This window comes from Pseudophryne corroboree, chromosome 1 (assembly GCF_028390025.1).
Source record: "Pseudophryne corroboree isolate aPseCor3 chromosome 1, aPseCor3.hap2, whole genome shotgun sequence".
NCBI classification, from domain to species: Eukaryota; Metazoa; Chordata; class Amphibia; order Anura; family Myobatrachidae; genus Pseudophryne; species Pseudophryne corroboree.
Window position 1 is genome coordinate 342,538,462 of NC_086444.1, and position 17,562 is coordinate 342,556,023.

A 17,562-nucleotide genomic window follows, 5' to 3' on the forward strand; every position below is an offset into this window, starting at 1 on the left:
CGGACACTGAATCCAGTGTCGACGGTGAATAAACAAACGTATTTCTCATTAGGGCCACACGTTAAGGGCAATGAAGGAGGTGTTTAATATTTCTGATACTACAAGTACCACAAAAAAGGGTATTATGTGGGAGTGAAAAAACTACCTGTAGTTTTTCCTGAATCAGATAAAATAAAATGAAGTGTGTGATGATGCGTGGGGTTACCCCGATAGCAAATATTGGCGTTATACCCTTTCCCGCCAGAAATTAGGGCGCGTTGGGAAACACCCCTTAGGGTGATAAGGCGCTCACACGCTTATCAAGTGGCGTTACCGTCTCCAGATACGGCCGCCCTCAAGGAGCCAGCTGATAGGAAGCTGGAAAGATATCCTAAAAAGTATATACACACATACGGTGGTTATACTGCGACCAGCGATCGCCATCAGCCTGGAGATGCAGTGCTGGGTTGGCTTGGTCGGATTCCCTGACTGAAAATATTTTATTCATATAGAGCATTTAATAGGATGCATTCTATATATATGTACGTGAGATGCACAGAGGGATATTTGCTCTCTGGCATCAAGATAAGTACGTTGTCCATATCACCCAGAAGATGTCATGGACACGACAGTGGTCAGGTGATACAGATCCCATACGGCACATGGAAGTATTGCCGTATAAAGGGAAGGAGTTAGTTGGGGTCGGTCCATCGGACCTGGGGACCACGGCAACAGCTGGGAAATCCAACCTTTTTACCCCAAGTTACATCTCAGCTGAAAAAGACACCGTCTTTTCAGCCTCAATCCTTCCTTTCCCATGAGGGCATGCAGGCAAAAGGCCAGTCATATCTGCCCAGACATAGAGGTAAGGGAAGTAGACTGCAGCAGGCAGCCCCTTCCCAGGAAAAGAAGCCCTCCACCGCGTCTGCCAAGTCCTCAGCATGACGCTGGGGCCATGCAAGCGGACTCAAGGTGGGGGGGTAGTCTCAAGAGTCTCAGCGCGCAGTGGGATCACTCGCAGGTTGACCCCTAGATAGTACAAGTATTATCCCAGGGGTACAGATTGGAGAGTCGAGACATCTTCTCCTCGCAGGTTTCTGAAGTCTGCTTTACCAACGGCTCCCTCCGACAGGGAGGCAGCATTGGAAACAATTCACAAGCTGTATATCCAGCAGGTGATAATCAAAGTACCCCTCCTACAACAAGGAAAAGGGTATTATTTTTCCACACTATATTGTGGTACTGACGCCAGACGGCTTGGTGAGACATAGTCTAAACTGAAATCTTTGAACACTTACATAAAAGGTTCAAATCGAGATGGAGTCACTCAGAGCAGTGATAGCGAACCGGAAAAAAGGGGACTATATGGTGTCCCTGGACATCAAGGATTACCTCCATGTCCAAATTTGCCCTTCTCAACAAGGGTACCTCTGGTTCGTGGTACAGAACTGTCAATATCAGTTTCAGACGATGCCGTTTGAATTATCCACGGCACCCCGGGCCTTTTACCAAGGTAATGGCCGAAAAGATGTTTCTTCAAAGAAAAAAGGCATCTAAATTATCCCTTACTTGGACGATATCCTGAAAAGGGCAAGTTCCAGAGAACAGTTGGAGGTCGGAAGAGCACTATCTAAAGTAGTTCTACGACAGCACGACTGGATTCTAAATATTCCAAGAATCGCAGCTGTTTTCCGACGATACGTCTGCTGTTCCTAGGAATGATTCTGGGCATAGTCCAGAAAAAGGTGTTCCTCCGGGAGGAAAAAGCCAAGGAGTTATTCGACCTAGTCAGAAACCTCCTAAAACCAGGCCAAGTATCAGTGCATCAATGCACAGGAGTCCTGGGAAAAATGGTGGCTTCTTACGAAGCGATTCCATTCGGCAGATCTCAGGGGATTTGCTGGACGAATGGTCCGGATCGCATTTTCAGATGCATCAGCGGATAATCCTGTCTCCAAGGACAAGGGTGTCTCTTCTGTGGGGGCTGCAGAGTGCTCATCTTTTAGAGGGCAGCACACTCAGCATTCAGGACTGTGTTCTGGGGACCACGGATACCAGCCTGAGAGGCTGGGGAGTAGTCACACAGGGAAAAAATTTCCAAGGAAGTGTGGTCAAGTCTGGAGACTTCTCTCCACATGAATATACTGGAGCTAAGGGCAATTTACAATGCTCTGAGCCTAGGAAGACTCCTGCTTCAAAGTCAACCGGTGCTGATCCAGTAAGACATCATCATGGCGGTCGCCCACGTTATCAGACGGGGCGACACAAGAAGCAGGAGGGCAATGACAGCAAGGATTCTTCGCTGGGCGGAAAATCATGTGATAACACTGTCAGCAGTGTTCATTCCGGGAGTGGGCAACTGGGAAGATTTCCTCAGCATAAATGAATTCCACCCGGAAAAGTGGAAACTTAATCTGGAAGTTTCCACATGATTGTAAACCGTTGGGAAAGACCAAAGGTGGTTATGATGGCGTCCCACCTGAAGCGCCAGGTCAAGAGACACTCAGGCAATAGCTGGGACGCTCTGGTAACACCGTCGGTGTACCAGTCGGTGTATGTGTTCCATCCTCTGCTTTTCATACCCAATGTATTGAAAATGATAGGAAGGAGAGGAGTAAGAACTATACTCGTGGCTCCGGTTTGGCCAAGAAGGACTTGGTTCCCGGAACTTCAAGAGATACTAAGAAGGGTCTTGATTCGGCAAGAACCGTGTCTGTTCCGGGACTTACCGCAGCTGCGTTGACGCCAAGGCGGGTGAACGCCGGATCCTAAGGGAAAGAGGCATTCCGGAAGAGGTCATCCCTACCCTGGTCAGAGCCAGGAAGGAGGTGACCGCACAACATTATCACCACTTAGGTGAAAATATGTGCCAGGGTGTGAGTCCAGGAAGGCTCCACGGAAGAATTTCAACTAGGTTAATTTCTACATTTCCTGCAAACAGGAGTGTCTATGGGTCTCAAATTGGGTCCATTAAGGTTCAAATTTCGGCCTGTTGATTTTCTTCCAGAAAGAAATTGGCTTCAGTTCCTGAAGTCCAGAAGTTGTTAAGGGAGTACTGCATATACAGCCCCTTTGATGTCTCCAGTGGCACTGGGCGATCTCAACGTAGTTTTGGGATTCCTAAAAAATCACATTGGTTTAAACAACTCAAATCTGTGGATTTGATATATCTCACATGGAAAATGACCATGCTGTTGGTCCTGGCCTCGGCCAGGCGAGTGTCAGAATTGGCGGCTTTATCTCACAAAGCCATATCTGATTGTCCATTCGGACAGAGCAAAGCTGCGGACTCGTCCCCAGTTTCTCCTTAAGGTGGTGTCAGCGTTTCACCTGAACCAGCTTATTGTGGTACCTGCGGCTACTAGGGACTTGGAGGACTCCAAGTTGCTGGATGTTATCAGGGCCCTGAAAATATAGTTTCCAGGTTGGCTGGAGTCAGGAAATCTGACTTGCTGTTTATCCTGTATGCACCCAACAATGCTGGGTGCTTCTGCTTCTAAGCAGTCGATTGCTCGTGGGATTGGTAGCACAATTCAACTTGCACATTCTGTGGCAGGCCTGCCACAGTCTAAATCTGTTAAGGCCCATTCCACAAGGAAGGTGGGCTCATCTTGGGCGGCTGCCCGAGGGGTCTCGGCATTACAACTTTGCCGAGCAGCTACGTGGTCGGGGGAGAACACGTTTGTAAAATTCTACAAATTTGATACCCTGGCAAAAGAGGACCTGGAGTTCTCTCATTCGGTGCTGCAGAGTCATCCGCACTCTCCCGCCCGTTTGGGAGCTTTGGTATAATCCCCATGGTCCTTTCAGGAACCCCAGCATCCACAAGGACGATAGAGAAAATAAGAATTTACTTACCGATAATTCTATTTCTCGGAGTCCGTAGTGGATGCTGGGCGCCCATCCCAAGTGCGGATTATCTGCAATACTTGTACATAGTTATTGCTAACTAAATCGGGTTATTGTTGTTGTGAGCCATCTTTTCAGAGGCTCCGCTGTTATCATACTGTTAACTGGGTTCAGATCACAGGTTGTACAGTGTGATTGGTGTGGCTGGTATGAGTCTTACCCGGGATTCAAAATTCCTCCCTTATTGTGTACGCTCGTCCGGGCACAGTACCTAGCTGGAGTCTGGAGGAGGGTCATAGGGGGAGGAGCCAGTGCACACCACCTGATCGGAAAGCTTTACTTTTTGTGCCCTGTCTCCTGCGGAGCCGCTATTCCCCATGGTCCTTTCAGGAACCCCAGCATCCACTACGGACTCCGAGAAATAGAATTATCGGTAAGTAAATTCTTATTTTCTCCAGCAGCAAATCCCCTGCAGGAACCCGTATTGGCCTCCAACTTGTCTCAAGCTATATTGGAGCTGACAAAGCAGTTGGCTTGCTTCAGGTCTTCCCGGGTTGTAGGTCCTGCCGCAGGTCCTTCCTCTGTGCCAGTACCTAGTCAATGTCAGAATACAGCGTTCAGTGTTCTTACCTGCCCTCTGCGTGCGGGACCTGGGCTCGGTGCGCCATAGTCATGTTTCCAAATCTCCGTCCCTGCAGCAGTCCAAGATGGTTACTCAGCCTTCACTTCAGTGTCTTCGCAAGTTGCCTGCCTCTGCATCTCCACTTGAGTCCTTCCCGCCAGCTCCATCCGCTGGCCGTCGCCATCTTGCTCCTGGTCAGCTGACCACGGACAAACCAACCAGGCACCAGTTCCAGACCAGCTGGTCACATCCAACAATGAGTGACATGCTGAGGAGATAAAAGGCACATTCTGAGATACAGAAGGTGTCGGAGCAATGTTTGTCTCCAGATGTCCTGTGGCAACAGTTACCAGGTCTCCCTGAGTATCTGTCTACCACTCAGGGTACCAAGCCATACCAGTTCCAGCCTGGATCCCTGCCTCAAGCCATTCTGGTTCCAGAGTGAATCCCTGCTTCAAGCCATTCTGGTTCCAGAGTGAATCCCTGCCTCGAGCCATTCTGGTTCCAGAGTGAATCCCTGCCTCAAGCCATTCCGGTTCCCGCTCTGAATCCAATATTCAAGTTTCTCTGGTCTTTGCCGGCTCCAATGCTCAAGCCATTCTGGCCCAAGTCCGGATCCAGTTCTCATGACTTCCAGCTTAGAACTCTATTCAGTAAAGTTGTTTAAAGAATCCTTTACTACTCATCTAGTACTTTAGATGATCTAGTATTTACTTGCTACGTACTGTACCAGTACCTTATCTGTATCTTAGTCTTCTGGAGTAATTGTCCCTTCAAGTCAAGTCCACGTGTCTCCTAGGCATCACCTTCTGGTTCAGTCATTCTGTGAGGAGGAATTTCCTCCTCCCAGCTGGTTTCCTACACATTAAGCAGACCTCTAAGTCTGACAAAAGATTTCTGTAAACCAGACCATTTAATGAAAACCTGACACTCAACCACTGCTAGTGGAACCCCCATGGATTCAGGGATTATCCAGTAATTGTAAGACCTAGTGCTGCAGGTCTCTTTTTTGCAACAGATGCCTGCCCTTGTCAAGGTCCCAGGGGACCTCATCCAGGGGCGATAGCTCCAAGGTGACATAGGCCTAGTCAGGACGCCATCAAACAACCAAACTTGTAGAGAAGCGAACTATGATTGATGTAGGCAGAGTAATTAAGTTCAGGGTATGAGTCCTGTACAGCTGAAGTATTGAACTGGAGAAACACTTGAGGTTGAATGACCATGTTTGTTGGCACAATCTTTTTTTTTTTTTTTTCCATGTTGACACTGGATTGCCTGATTCTCCCATGTAAAGGAAATGTCTGGTTGATGTGCCAAGAGACCCATGGGACTCTGATTTTCACATGCTTATTGCTTTGCATCAGCCTTCCGCCACATTCTCAGGTTAATGAAGTCAAGATATCCTGTTTGATCTGAATTGGACCAGGAGGATGTGTGTTGCAAATCTTAAATTTTTTTTGTCATATATTGCAAAAACCATTTAGGAAAGTGCTAGTTAGAGCCTCTCAATTTCTGCACCAATTAAGTCCAAATACCCTGTGATATGGACTGCTGCTTTCCAATTGAGGTGCTGACCCCCAATATATACACAATAAAGCAGTGGTTCTCAAAATGTGTGACGTGGCACCCTTGGGTGCTTCGGGAGACTCGCAGGGGTTCCCTGGGTTTATGGTCCGTGACCAATTCAAATTATATATGGTCAGTGTAATAAGCAAAACCAGAGCTGATGGCTGTCAGTCATATAATATGTGGATAAACAGAAGCAAATATTTTCCCTCACCACACAATTAAACCTAAGGATGACATATAAACATAATTTACTTAATTTAATATTTCTTTCTACATTTCTCAATGAATAAACTTTTGGCCTAGGGGTGCCGTGAAATTTTTTTTTCTAATACTCTAGGGTGCTGTGATTCAAAAATATTTGAGAACCACTCCAATAGAGAACAAAAGATAGAAAGCGCTGTCCACATACACATGGGTATTCTTTATTCAAAGAAAATTTCATATAGCACATGAATACAGTGTAATCACATTAATACCTTCACAATTATGCGACTGACATCTTAAAACATTTAAAAATACGTGTTAAGAACACAATTACCGTGCTAGTATAAGCGAGAAGCAGGGATGAAGCAGTCTTTTTTTAGTATTAGTGTGGTTGATTAAAAGCTGTATGCATTTAGCACCATCTGTAGTTGTGGCATGCAATTAGTATAGTTGAGTGTCACACAGTTCAAACTGCTCCATTTGTATACAGCCACAGCATTAGTAAAAGCTGTAATTCAAACAGCCTTAAGGAGAATTTTAACAATTTCTCACCCACATCTGTTAGAACATCGCCAGGATATTAGTAACTCCTCTCAACAGATTTCACTGCTCCTCAGTGTTACGCTAGCACTGCATCTGAGGGCCATTGGATGGTATTCATCTGGCTGAATTAGTACGCGGGAAACACTTGGCTATCTCCGGTCTTTACATCCAGATAATCTAAAGTGGATGGTTGGCTGACTGGGCTGTTACAGGCTGTTTCATCGTATCTCACCAGTTCAGGGTCCCCGTTGTCTCAGACCCAGTGTTCGCCTACGTCACTCAGACGGATGGGGGGCATGGCCTTGACGCATTTCTCAGCCCATCACTAGCGGCTGTTTCATCAGAAGTCGCTACTGAAAATACTGTTCAAACAAAACAAGTTTACATTCGAAAAAAATCAAACAAAAATGTATTAAAATAACCCATTTAAAAAAAAATGTAATGAAAAACCGGTCAACACCAGCAGGTAGGAACCACTTGTTAAGACTGCGATTTAAGAAGGCTGACTTAATGCACACATAGCCGGTTCCAGCTAATGGCTCATATTGGGTTAACCATGTGTACATGTGTGAACAGGTTGTTCAAGGTGGTGACTTGGGCCTTCTTACATACCTTCTACCAAAGTTTATTGGGAAAATGTTTTAACATGGGTCTTTGCCAGGAAAATCCTGTAGGCTAATTATATTGCCTTCCTCCAATGCTGTGAGTGTTAGGATTCCCTGTTATCTCCATGCCCCTTATAGTGCTAAAAAGATAAAGAGATTTTATATTTGGTGCAATTTCCTTTCTTGGAGTAGTGTTGTGAAGAATGCCTTCTGTGTTGCTCTTGTTTCCTGTATCTTGTGATAAACTGATTTCTGATCGGAACTTAACAAGTCTTCAGTGTTCTAAAAGTTTTAAAACTGTGGGGTGCTAACCCTGTTTCTGTGTCTCCTATAAGCTTTAAAAAAAAATGATTTTGCCTTAAGTATAAATTATCTCTTCACTGACAAAGCAAAAAAGCAGACCAGTGATTTATGATCTAGAACAAACATTTCTAAACAAATGTGTAATTAAAGAAATGAAGAGGTGAGTGGATGAAGGTGTTACGTAACAATTTCCTTAAAAATGAGTTTTTATAATGGTTGAAGGTGGTATGACCTAGGGATCATAGTAAAAAAAAATATATTTTTTAAACTCTTATTTATTCAGCAAGATCCAAGTGGACATACAAAAAAATGCATACAGATACCAATAAACAGATAGCTCTTAATTTCACAATTAAAGAAAACAGAGAGCAAAATAAGGGTAACGAGAACAAATCAAAAGAAGGAGATGTGAGGGAGGGGGGAGGGTCAGGCCAAGAAAGAAGAAAAGAGAAAGCGAGACAACAGTACAATTACTAGTGGTGGAGCAATTAGTAGTAGCTCATAAGAAAAACGGAGTGGGGAGGGCCCCAGAGCAAAACTTCAAAGGTTCAGGAATATGTCACTGAATAGTTGATAATCCCTATCTAGGGCATGGTAGGGGGGGGGGGGGGGGGGTGATTTCCAATTTCTGGCGGTCAGAGATTTTGCAGCAGCTAAGACATGGGAGAATAATTTGTTCAAGGTGGTGTCAACATCCTGAAAGGTGCGGGCCAGCAAAATGACCTAAGGGTCCGGAACATGCAGGATACCGGAGAGGGATTTCAACAAATCGAGGACTTTAGTCCAGAAAGGTACTATAATTGGGCATAAAAAGAAAAAGAATGTCTCCCAGCGCTATTGTTATTAGGTATATAATGGTTATTTAATGGTGATATTGGTACAAGAAATGAAAATATTCATAAAATCGATGTTAGTTAAAAATATATAATATTTTATTAACACAAGAAAAAACACTTTTCCAAGAATATCTTGTTCCCTAAAAGTGATCCTAATACCGGTATACACAAAACAATCACATACAACATTAAACATATAAACATATAGGCATACCGGTGATACGCTAAATAGCGATTTATTCACTAGGTAGGAGTTCCTCAGGTAAATGCAGGCATGTATACGTGATAGTTGTATCACAGTCCCTTATTATGTATGGAAAATTGTCCAAAGAGTCTTAATTAGTACCAGCTGCTTGCTGTGGATTCTTTTCCAGAATAGAAGTTAGCACATATGGCCAAAGATCCTCAACTCCTTAATAGGGAATGTCCAAAGTTTTTTACAAACACTTACTTCAAGGTGGTAACTGGAACAGGTGTCTGCCGGCAGACAATTCAGATAGCTCCGCAATCTACTAGTTTCGCCTGGCACCGCAGGCTTCCTCAGGATGGCCGAGCTATACCAAAAAACCCCGTTCTTATAGCCCATCCAGCGTGTCTGTTGTCATGGGAACTAATTCCCTTCTCTTGCGCATGTGTCCATTGCCGGGGCTCCGTCCGCGTCTTCCGTCCATTTGTTTTTAGTTGCTATGGAAACCGGACGTGCTGACGTGTAACGCTCCGTCTTCTTCAACTCCATGGTGCGCGTCTGTTTTCAAGGCAACTACGTCTCCGTCTTTCTCTTTTGTTTACTTGTCGTCATGGAGGCCGGACGAATTGATGTATATTGTTTAATTCTCCCCGTGTCCACTGCTCATACAGCGGCTCCACTACCATCGAAGTAGACACTGCACTGGGTTCTTGATCCTCTCTTCTGTAGAGATATCTGTATATGTATATTGCATAGTAGGATTATTTGATATATATATATATAGAGGACATTCCGTCTTAATCTTCCTTGATTCTTTTTATTCATATTTCATTAAGGGAACACTTTCACATATTAAACTCCAAATGTATGGTATATTGTTATACACTAATTCAACATAAATTTAAACACAAAACCAAGACATACATACACAGACAGTGATTTTAAACCCCTAGAGTTTAAGAATAAAAATAGTAAAAATAAAAAATAGTAATAATAATAATAATCTATTTACAATTAATATCACCCTACATCCCATAAAATTCGTCCCTTTAATCCTGGTTCATTCTATAATTGGGCAAGTCCACCATATATAATGCAATGTGCCTCTCTGTCCACAGCCACGCCAACAAACCGGAGTAGCAGAGGGGAAGATTTTAGACAGTGTCTGGGGTGTAGTACCACCGATAATACAATTTATAGGAGGTTTCTTTTATACAAGTGCAGAGTGAGCTTTTAGTAATTCTATCCCTGACCTCCTCCCATCATGAGTCATCCGGAGGGGGGCCGAGATCCCTCTCCCATTCCAGCTCGTGGCAGTTCTGCACGGGAGAGGCATCCTCAGTCAGTATTGAATGAATGTGAGAAATGATACCCCTGTCGAGAGGACTCTTCAAACAAATTGGCTCAAAAGGGGTAGGATTCTCTTGTGACCCGGTATAAGAAAGTGACCTGCGAAAGTGGCAAATCTGGAGATACTCAAAGAAGAGGGGTACTAGAGAGGGAAATTTAACCTTGATGTCATCCAGAGAGGCCCACGATCCCTGAACACGGAAATCTGACACAAACCTAATGCCTGCTTTGAACCACAATTTTAAATGCGTAGGAAACAGACTAGGTGTAAAAGCCATATTATCCCACAGGGGGGTAAAGGAGGAGGGAGAGGAAGATAGCTCAAATTTAGTGGACGAGTAGTCCCACAGTGAGAGGGAAAATTTAAGTGAGGGTAGCAAATGAAGTAGTGAGCTTCTAGAAGCTTTATCTAGAACTCAGAGAGGCTAGGGAGCGGCGGACTCCCAGCGCATAGGTCTCCAAGTCAATCCAGGCAATAGCACCCAGAGGAGCAAAGGAGACTGCCATTTGGCTCAAATGACTAGCCAATTAATAGTTTAACATCAGGGAACCCTCAGCCCCCCAACGACCTGGGAATCTTGAGAGTACTTAAAGCCAATCTGTGGGGCTTTATCATTCCACACAAACCGCGAGAGATGTCTGTATTTCCCTCGACACTTTTTTTCAGGAACTTTAAGCAGGAGTGTTTGAAATAAATAAAGAAGTTGGGGCAAGATAGTCCTTTTAATAGCGATAATCCTACCCAACCAAGAGATTATATAGGATTTCCAAAGAGCGAGATCCTGTCTGAGTTTATATAATAATCAAAGACAATTTCCTGCATAAAGTTGATTATAGTAGGACATGATGTAGATCCCTAGATATTTAACCCAACGCTCTTGCCATTTAAAGTGATATATGGAAGATAAAGAAGTCTATAGTTCATGGGAAACGTGGGGGAGGGTTGAGCCTCCAACTTAGAAAAATTAATTTTGTATCCCGACAAACGACCATATTCATTGATAATATCATAAAGGGCAGGGAGGGAAGATTGAGGATGTGTGCAAACAACGAGATTTAGAAATTGGGGATCCGCTTCCACTCCTCGCACCTTGTGAGATAGTCTGATCATGGCAGCAAGCGGTTCAATGACCATAGCAAATACGAAGGGTGAGAGCAGGCAGCCTTGTCTCATGCCGTTAGTAAGCGGAAAGGGATCTGAAAGAATACCATTGGTCAAAACTCTTGCAATTGGGGAAGAATATAGGGCCTAGACAGCGGTTAAGGATTCAGCATTGATACCAAACATTTGCAAGGTTTGAGATAAGAAAGGCCATGAAAGAAAGGCCAATGATAGGATAAGGGCAGGGGTTTGTCTGTGATTAAGAATTTGGATGAGATCCATTGTCCGTCTAGTGTTGTCCCTGACCTGACGACCTGGGATAAAACCCACTTGGTCATAGTGGATCAGGTCAGAGAGAACACTGTTTAAGCGTGTGGCCAAAATTTTGGCATATATCTTAACATCGATATTCAGTAACGAAATTGGCCTGTAGCTTGCACAGCCATGGGGATTTTTACCTTCTTTATGAATAACAATTATCTTGGCTTCAAGCATTGTTTGAGAGAATTGGGACCCATGCAGTACCGCAATAAATAGGGGTTTAAGGTAAGGTATCAAGATATGGGCAAACTTTTTGTAGTAGGAAGCTAAAAAGCCATCAGGCCCTGGGGCCCTTGATGGTGTTTGAGTCTGGAAAACATTAGAAATCTCTCCGTCAGAGATGTCACAGTTTAACTGCAGAGCCGCTTTTTCAGACAGGCAGGGGAGGTGGGCACTCTGAAGGGATTTGTTAATCATATCAGAAGGCCTTTCCGCCACATCCCTTTTCAAATTCTAAAGGTTAAAATAAAAAACTTGAAAGTCATGGTTAGTAATTTTAGGGGAATGAGAGAGGTCACCAGTGCTAGTTTTAATAGTTTAAGTATTATTGCGTGAGCTCTTAGCCCTAAGTCTAGAAGCTAGGAGCCTGTCGGCTTTATCTCCCTTTTCGTAAAAAATCTGGTTTAATTTCTGCAGGGATTTGGCGGTGCATTCTGATAGGAATAACGAGAGGTCAGCTTTAGCTTTATTTAACAACTCCAAATGAGCCGGAGATGGGGTCAGTTTATGTTGGAGTTCTAGGGAGTGAAGTTGAGGTCAGGGAGGTCAGGTGAGAATCAGTCTGTTTCCTATGTCTAGAAGCCAGCCTAATGAGCTTCCCAGAGGGTCAATGGAGGAGTATCGGGAGAGTCGTTAAATTGGAATATTCCAGTAAGTGATTTTTAATCTGATCGGAATATTCAGAGTTATACAAGAGGGAATCGTTAAGTCTTCAAGAAGCAGGGGGAGGGTGAGAAGCGATTAACACAAGGTCAGCTGTTATGGCGCAGTGATCCGACCAAACCATGGGATGGATGGCGACTGATGCAAACTTAAGTGAAAGATCCCTACTTAGAAGGATCATGTCAATTCTAGAATACGTTTTATGCACTGAGGAGTAGAAGGTATAATCCCTAGCCGAGGTGTCAGTAAGTCTAAAAGAATCGAAGAGTAGGTGACGTTTAAGGAGAGATAGTAGGGCTCTCGACACCGGAGATAGGGGTCCCGAAGCTGAAAGGGTGCAAGAGGAGGAGCGATCTATGGCATTATCTAGGACCTCATTAAAATCAGAATTAGTGCACCTTCAGCATATTTAGACAGCAAGGCATACATTTTCTTAAAGAAGTGGGCTTGTTTTTGGTTTGGCGCATATATGTTAACCAGGGTACATAAGGTATTGTTTCCCCACTAATATAAGCCACCTACCCTCCTTGTCAGCATAAACATTATCCTGATCAAACATTAGATGGGAAGCAAAAAGGATGGACGACCCTCTTTTTTTCTGGTTGGAATCACAAGCATGAAAGGTCAGGGGGAAAGATTTAGATTTTAACTCTGGGTGAAGGGATTTCTTAAAGTGTATTTCTCTGACGTCCTAGTGGATGCTGGGAACTCCGTAAGGACCATGGGGAATAGCGGGCTCCGCAGGAGACTGGGCACTCTAAAAGAAAGATTAGGTACTATCTGGTGTGCACTGGCTCCTCCCTCTATGCCCCTCCTCCAGACCTCAGTTAGAATCTGTGCCCGGCCCGAGCTGGTTGCACACTAGGGGCTCTCCTGAGCTCCTAGTAAAGAAAGTATTTGTTAGGTTTTTTATTTTCAGTGAGATCTGCTGGCAACAGACTCACTGCTACGAGGGACTAAGGGGAGAAGAAGCGAACCTACCTGCTTGCAGCTAGCTTGGTCTTCTTAGGCTACTGGACACCATTAGCTCCAGAGGGATCGAACACAGGCCCAGCCTCGGTCGTCTGGTCCCGGAGCCGCGCCGCCGTCCCCCTTACAGAGCCAGAAGCATGAAGAACGTCCTGGAAATCGGCGGCTGAAGACTTCGGTCTTCATTAAGGTAGCGCACAGCACTGCAGATGTGCACCATTGCTCCCTATGCACACCACATACTCCGGTCACTGATGGGTGCAGGGCGCTGGGGGGGGCGCCCTGGGCTGCAATTAGAGTACCTTAACTTTGGCAAACAACACATAATATAGCCTAATAAGCTATATATGTGTAAAAATCCCCTGCCATAATACAATTATAAGAGCGGGAGAAGTCCGCCGAAAAAGGGGCGGGGCTATCTCCCTCAGCACACTGGCGCCATTTTCTCTTCACAGTGCAGCTGGAAGACAGCTCCCCAGGCTCTCCCCTGCAGTTTCCAGGCTCAAAGGGTTAAAAAGAGAGGGGGGGCACTAAATTTAGGCGCAAACTGTATATAAAAAAGCAGCTATAGGGATAAATCACTTTCTATTAGTGTAAATCCCTGATTAAATAGCGCTGTGGTGTGTGCTGGCATACTCTCTCTCTGTCTCCCCAAAGGACTTTGTGGGGTCCTGTCCTCAGTCAGAGCATTCCCTGTGTGTGTGCGGTGTGTCGGTACGGCTGTGTCGACTTGTTTGATGAGGAGGCTTATGTGGAGGCGGAGCAGGTGCCGATAAATGTGATGTCACCCCCTGCGGGGCCGACACCAGAGTGGGTGGATATGTGGAAGGTATTAACCGACAGTGTCAACTCCTTACATAAAAGGCTGGATGACGTAACAGCCATGGGACAGCCGGCTTCACAGCCCGCGCCTGCCCAGGCGTCTCAAAGGCCATCAGGGGCTTAAAAAACGCCCGCTACCTCAGATGGCAGACACAGATGTCGACACGGAGTCTGACTCCAGTGTCGACGAGGTTGAGACATATACAAAATCCACTAGGGGCATCCGTTGCATGATTTCGGCAATAAAAAATGTGTTCCACATTTCTGACATTAACCCAAGTACCACTAAAAAGGGGTTTTATGTTTGGGGAGAAAAAGCAGCCAGTGTTTTTTTCCCCCATCAGATGAATTGAATGAAGTGTGTGAAGAAGCGTGGGTTTCCCCTGATAAGAAACTGGTAATTTCTAAAAAGTTACTGATGGCGTACCCTTTCCCGCCAGCGGATAGGTCACGTTGGGAGATATCCCCTAGGGTGGATAAGGCGCTCACACGTTTGTCAAAAAAGGTGGCACTGCCGTCTCAGGATACGACCACCTTGAAGGAGCCTGCTGATAAAAAGCAGGAGGAAATCCTGAAGTCTGTATATACACACTCAGGTACTATACTGTGACCTGCAATTGCCTCAGCATGGAGGTGTAGTGCTGCTGCAGCGTGGTCTGATACCCTGTCAGATAATAGTGTTACCCTCGACAGGGATACTATTTTGCTAACCATAAAGCATATTAAAGACGTCGTTTTATATATGAGGGATGCACAGAGGGATATTTGCCGGCTGGCATCCAGAATTAATGCAATGTCCGTTTCTGCCAGGAGGGTATTATGGACCCGGCAGTGGACAGGTGATGCTGATTCTAAAAGGCACATGGAGATTCTGCCTTATAAGGGTGAGGAATTGTTTGAGGATGGTCTCTCGGACCTCGTATCCACAGCAACAGCTGTGAAGTCAAAATTTTTACCTGAGGTACCCTCACAGCCTAAGAAAGCACCGTATTATCAGGTACAGTCCTTTCGGCCTCAGAAAAGCAAGCGGGTCAAAGGCGCTTCCTTTCTGCCAGAGGCAAGGGAAGAAGGAAAGAGGCTGCACCAGACAGCCAGTTCCCAGGATCAAAAATCTTCCCCCGCTTCCTCTAAGTCCACCGCATGACGCTGGGGCTCCACAGGCTGAGCCAGGTGCAGTGGGGGCGCGTCTCCGGAACTTCAGCGACCAGTGGGCTCGCTCACAGATGGATCCCTGGGTTCTGCAAGTAGTATCACAGGGATACAAGCTGGAGTTCGAGGCGACTCCCCCTCGCCGTTACCTCAAATCAGCCTTGCATGCTGACCTCAGAGAAAGGGAGGTAGTACTGGCGGCAATTCACAAGCTGTATCTTCAGCAGGTGATAATCAAGGTACCCCTCCTTCAACAGGGACGGGGTTACTATTCCACAATGTTGTGGTACCGAAACCAGACGGTTCGGTGAGACCCATTCTAAATTTAAAATCTTTGAACATTTATATAAAAAAGTTCAAGTTCAAAGTACCTCAAGGTTGTGGTACAGGACTGTCATTACCAATTCCAGACGTTGCCGTCTGGTCTGTCCACGGCACCGTGGGTATTTACCAAGGTAATGGCCGAAATGATGATGCTCCTCCGAAAGAAGGGAGTCATGATTATTCCGTACTTGGACGATCTCCTTATAAAGGCGAGGTCCAAGGAGCAGTTGCTAGTCGGCGTGGCACTATCTCAGGAAGTGCTGCATCAGCACGGCTGGATTCTGAATATCCCAAAGTCGCAGCTGATTCCAGCGACGCGTCTGCTGTTCTTCGGCATGATTCTGGACACAGAACAGAAGAATTTCTCCCGGAGGAGAAGGCCCAGGAATTATCATCTCTGGTCAGGGACCTCCTGAAACCAAAGCAGGTGTTGGTGCATCACTGCACTCGAGTCCTGGGAAAGATGGTAGCTTCTTACGAAGCAAGTCCCTTCGGCAGATTCCATGCAAGGATCTTCCAGTGGGATCTGTTGGACAAGTGGTCCGGATCGCATCTCCAGATGCATCGTTTAATTACCCTGTCCCCGAGGGCCAGGGTGTCTCTGCTGTGGTGGCTGCAGAGTGCTCATCTGCTCGAAGGCCGCAGATTCGGCATACAGGACTGGGTCCTGGTGACCACGGATGCAAGCCTCCGAGGTTGGGGGGCAGTCACACAGGGAAGAAACTTCCAAGGACAATGGTCAAGTCAGGAAACTTCCCTACACATAAATATTCTGGAACTAAGGGACATTTACAACGCCCTGAGTCAAGCAGAACCCCTGCTTCAAAAACAACCGGTTCTGATTCAGTCAGACAACATCACAGCGGTCGCCCATGTAAACCGCCAGGGCGGCTCAGGAAGCAGGGTAGCAATGGCAGAAGCCACAAGGATTCTTTGATGGCGGAGAATCACGTGATAGCACTGTCAGCAGTGTTCATTCCGGGAGTGGACAACTGGGAAGCAGACTTCCTCAGCAGGCACGACCTCCACCCGGGAGAGTGGGGACTTCATCCAGAAGTCTTCCAGCTGATTGTGAACCGTTGGGAACGGCCACAGGTGGACATGATGGCGTCCCGCCTCACCAAAAAGCTAAAAAGATATTGCGCCAGGTCAAGGGACCCTCAGGCGATAGCTGTGGACGCTCTAGTGACACCGTGGGTGTACCAGTCGGTTTATGTGTTCCCTCCTCTTCCTCTCATACCCAAGGTACTGAGAATAATAAGAAGGAGAGGAGTAAGAACTATACTCATTGTTCCGTATTGGCCAAGAAGAGCTTGGTACCCAGAACTTCAAGAAATGATATCAGAGGACCCTTGGCCTCTGCCGCTTAGACAGGACCTGCTACTGCAGGGGCCCTGTCTGTTCCAAGACTTACCGCGGCTGCGTTTGACGGCATGGCGGTTGAACACCGGATCCTAAAGGAAAAGGGCATTCCGGAGGAAGTCATTCCTACGCTGATTAAAGCTAGGAAGGATGTGACCGCAAAACATTATCACCGCATATGGCGGAAATATGTTGCTTGGTGTGAGGCCTGGAAGGCCCCAACGGAGGAATTTCAGCTGGGTCGATTTCTGCACTTCCTACAGTCAGGGGTGACTATGGGCCTAAAATTGGGTTCCATTAAGGTCCAGATTTTGGCTCTGTCGATTTTCTTCCAAAAAGAACTGGCTTCACTGCCTGAAGTTCGGACTTTTGTTAAAAGGAGTGCTGCATATTCAGCCCCCTTTTGTGCCTCCAGTGGCACCTTGGGATCTCAACGTGGTGTTGGATTTCCTAAAGTCGCATTGGTTGAGCCACTTAAAACCGTGGAGCAAAAATATCTCACACGGAAAGTGGTCATGCTGTTGGCCTTGGCTTTGGCCAGGCGTGTATCAGAATTGGCGGCTTTCTCATGTAAAAGCCCTTAT

At 45.9% G+C, this 17,562-nt stretch overlaps 1 protein-coding gene across 4 annotated transcripts in view; it reads left to right on the forward strand.

Moving 5' to 3' along the window:
* Window positions 1-17,562, forward strand: part of EP400 (E1A binding protein p400) — a 359,367-nt gene that overhangs the window by 302,860 nt on the left and 38,945 nt on the right. The gene's annotated exons all lie outside the window — the stretch shown is intronic.